Below are 4,433 nucleotides of genomic sequence, written 5' to 3'. Positions count from 1 at the left end.
TCCCCGCCCCCGCTTGGCGCCCGCCCGCCCAGCTTTGTGCGCGCCCGCAGCTCCCCGGGCCTTTATGTGGGGCGGGGGCGCCCCTCCCCCATCCGCCACCCCCGCCGGGTCAGAGCGCCTCGGACCCCCCTGGGAACCCCGGTCTCCCGCTGCTCAGAGTCCCCTGGGAAGCCCCTCGGAGCCCCAGTCTGGCCCAGATCCCCGTGAGACACCCCCCGTGATCTCCACTTAAGCCCAGAACGCTCTGGGACGCTCCTCGGGACCCCGGCCGGGCCCACATCCCCCTGGGACGCCCCTTGTGACCCCAGTCCGACCCAGCGCCCCCTGGGACATCCCTCGGGATCCCGGCACAGTCCTGAGTCCCCGCAGCCCCCCCGGGGGCCCCTTAGATTCCTCTTATCCGGCCTGTACCCCCTTTCCTGTCTGAATCCAGGGCCAGTCGGTGTCTCCTGCCTCCTCTGGCCCCTTGGCCCTGAATCCTCTCAAACTCCCGGCATTAAACCTTTGCTGGGGTTTGAGTTCCCCACAACTCCTGGGGCCTTGGTCTGCAGCCTCCTCCTTCCTTGAACCCAGGCCCACGCTGACCTCTCTCCCCTCTGGTCCTGCCCTTGCCTCAGCCTGAGCATCTGTTCCTCCTCAAACCCTGGTAGGGTCCCGGGTCTTTTCCCCCCAGGACCCAGGCCTGCATTGAGCGGCCCCCTGCTTTGGACCTGGGCTTTCTTCTTCAGATGCCTTTGACCCACTCTGCTGCTCAGCCCCCTCTGCTTTCAGGCCCTGATCACTCTCCCTTGGACCGCAGGGCCCCAAGGGTCTGTCTCTTCACCGTCAGACCCTCTTTGACCAGGTCCAGGGACCATTTCTGCTCGGACCTGGAGCCTCCACGCCCTTCAGACACCAGATGCCTCACTCCCCTCAGTTCGGGCCCTCTTTGCCCCGGTGACTCTGATTTACGCTTCCCCACGTTGTCCCCCAGTCCAGGTCTCCTCTCTCTGGTTCCTCTAACTGTAGTCGTCCTCCCTGCAGAGACCTGCAGTCTCTCCTGAACCCATGTGTCTCTCTCCTTACGTTCAGGGTCGCCCACTTCCTCCCAGCATCCCCTAGTCTGATGCCGTGACTTTGACCCACTACCCTCTCCCCCTAGCACACCCCATTTTCCCTGCCTTCCCCAGCATCTTGGAGCTGCCACCGAGAGCCTTGCTGCAAACCTAGGGTGTTCCCCAGCCTCCCTAAACTCTCCCCACGGCCCCTTTCCCTTCTGTCTGGAAACCCTGAGCCAGTCGTGGCGAACCCAAGGCTGTTCTCCTCTTCAGTACCCAAGCCCCTTCCCCCTCCCCAAGCCCTGGACCGTCGCGACCCCCGACATAGGATCATTTATTTCTTCACCCTCCCCTGCTGCCCCTGCCTTCCAGGGGCTCGAAGCCAGGAGAGGCAGTGTGGGGGTAGTGGGGCTGGCAGCTGAAATCCCCGCTGTTAGTGAGGGCAGGTTGGGGCGTCCCTGGCTGCCGGCGTCACTCAGGCAGCTCTGGCTCATAAGGTGCTGTGTGGCCGTCGGCTTTCAGGGTTGGGGGGTGGGAGACCTTCCCCCTGCTCATCCCAGCCGCCTGGTGGCCCAGGATCACTGAGGCCTGTGCTTGGGGGCACCCTCTCACTGCGATTTCCTTTCAGCCTTGGTGTTGTACCTCTTTCTTGAGAAGTAAGGAATAGTTCATGACAGCTGAATTGGGGATTTCTGCAGAGTGGTGTGAGTTCATTTCCCTTGAAGAGACAGAGCTCATTGCCTCCGATCTGTATTGAGTTAAGAAACAAAACAAAATAAACCTTCAGTGTCCACTTTCAAGGAAGCTGGCCCCTGGGGAGGTCTTGCGGGGCACCCTGTGGGCGTAGAGCATGGCTCCTGCCCCTCACCCCACTCGCCGGGCCCCCCGAGGAGACGTCTCAGGCCCAGCTGTGTCCATTCCCCTTGTGATATGTGGCGCCCTGGCTGGTTGGGTGGCTGTCATCTGTGTGAGCAGAGCGGTGAGAAGGGGCGGCGTTCTGGGTCGGTGACAGGGAGACAGCGGTCCTGCTGGGGGTGCGGGGAGCAGGCGAGCACCCTGGGCCAAAGAGAGGTACCTTGCCACTGCCCAGCGCGGCAGCAGCTAGCACTTGTGGCTATTTAAACTTAAAAGTACGAGAACGAAAAGGTCAGTTCCTCAGTTGCACCACCCACATTTTAAGTGCCCAGGAACCACCACTCCTGAGGTGCCGGCCACCTCATTGGGCAGCACGGAGAGGCGGCCTTTCCATCAGGGCAGAAGGTTCCACTCGACAGCGCTGGTCTGGATCCTTGCACACATATTGACAAGTGAAACCGGTCCCAGAGGAAAACTTGAGCCACCCCTGAGTCTGACTGTCCATCCCTGGCTGTGTTCTCATGCAAATTTGGGAGAGGCCCAGGAACTCTGTCCCTTCCTTAGGGGACAGCAGCCCCTGGGGAGGCAGGAGAGAAGGGGCGGGGGAAACGCTGTGAATCCAGCAGAGTCGGCCTTCTCTGTCTCCCCCATGATGCCCCAAACCTGTGAATACCTCAGTATGATGGGAAACAACGGGGTTTCCCCTGCTCCCCCAGGCCCGCTTGCTCTGGGAGGCTTTGGTTCTCTTGACCTTCCTGTTGTGTTCTCTAGAACTTTCAGGCCCAGCTGAGAAGGGGGATTCTGCATTTGGCTCTGGCTCCCAGGAAAATGTCATTCTGGTACCCTTTGCCTTGACCACACCCCCACCTGTTTGATCCCTTGACCTGTAGCCTGTACTTACACGTCTGTCGTCTGCGGGATTTGTATTTTTTTTAGGGGGGACGTGGTGATGTATTTTGGGGGGGCAGGTCTTTGCTCACGCAGGGGTCATGGCTGGGAGCCATGTGATTTATCTCCAAGGATGGTGGGGAAGGAATGGGCGTGGTTACAGACTGAGCAGATGCTGAAAAGATGGAAAGGAGGCTGGGAAGGGAGCCTCACGGGGCGGGGGGTTGCCTAGGGAGCTAGAAGTGGTATCAGCGTCTGGGGAGTCCTGTTCCCCAAAGGACCAGGGAGTCCTCCCTTCACAAAAGCATTGGGCCTGGCTGCGAGGTGGGCAGCCAACCCGCTGAACCACATGGTTGAACTGACGCTGACTCTTCATCTCCAGAGTTTGGATTTGGGAACAGCTGCCTGTGACCATACTCTGCTGTTGCAGAAGGGAGGTTTGTTTCTCACGGGGAAGGCCCATTTCACGGATGTGCAAACGCAGGCCCAGGACAGCCCTGCAAGGAGTCGAGGCCTGGTGGGATGCTTAGGGAGCACTCGCTCTTCCCCCAGACCTTGCACAGAGAACCTCAGGACTGTGCAGAGTGCTAATGAGAGGGTGATGGGGTCCTCCCCCACCTGACTCTGAAGCTGTCACAGGAGGTTGATGCCAGGTTTTAAAGTTGTGAAGCATGTTGTAAAGTGAGAGCGGGGATCAGAGGCCTGCTCCCCTTTGTGTCCCTCGTAGTTTGTAATGCGAAGATTTGCACTTAGCTTTGTCAACTGTTGGTTAAATATAAGTGACTAGGAGTCACTGCCTTTGTCACCAGGCCCACCTGGCCTGGTGACAGATGCCTTTATTGGGCTTGTTCGTGTTCAGAATCTCCCAAGACTGCTCCCTGGAGAACTCTGGGGATGGCCGACGCATCATCTACATGTCTGTGTGCGTTTCCTACATATTTAATGCATATCCTGTCCCAGGCCTCCCTGGTGGGCTGGTAGGGGTGAGGCTTCCCAGCAGCCTGACAGCCCTAAAGATTGTGGGTGTATCTGCACACCCTCACGGTCTGCACACTTACCTTAGAGAGTTTCCAGAGGCACATTCATTGAGCCCCTTCTTGTCCCCTTGTCATTAACCTGGTGCCCTGGGTCAGAGAATTGAGGCCGGACGGAGCCCTAAGAGAGTGTAGGGGCAGCCACCAGCCCCCGTGGGCCAGCCGTTAGAGGACCAGGGCCTCCTGCGGCTGTCCTGAGAGGTCCCAGCCTCTGGGCAGGCAGTCTCCACTTGAGAGGATTGTCTCAGAGGGACGGCTGTCCTCTCCCTGTCTTGTGCTCTGATTCAGTGGCTGCTCCCGGGAACCCCCTGCTGGGTCTAGAGGGAGAAAGTTCTGTGAAGAGCGCTTTCTTTGGGCTTGTGTGGCTGCCGCTCTGTGGGCCCAGCCCCTGTCCCCCTTTGTGGGTGTGTGGACCACGTTGCCAGTGACCCTGCTGGGTGTCATCAGACTTGGCAGAATCGTCCCAGGCTGATCAGGGAAAAGACCCCTGGGTGCTTCCTCCTCCTGGGAGGGGAGGGGATTGTGCATCTGAGGGAATTGGCTGCAGTAGCCAGACTCCAGGCCTAATTAGGCCACTTGGTAAAGTGGGAATTCCCGAGGCGGGGGCGGGGGGGGGGGC

The sequence above is a fragment of the Lipotes vexillifer genome, unplaced genomic scaffold, assembly GCF_000442215.2.
Source record: "Lipotes vexillifer unplaced genomic scaffold, Lipotes_vexillifer_v1.1 scaffold1011, whole genome shotgun sequence".
NCBI classification, from domain to species: Eukaryota; Metazoa; Chordata; class Mammalia; order Artiodactyla; family Lipotidae; genus Lipotes; species Lipotes vexillifer.
The sequence above is the reverse complement of the archived record's forward strand: the minus strand, read 5'-3'. Positions refer to the sequence as shown.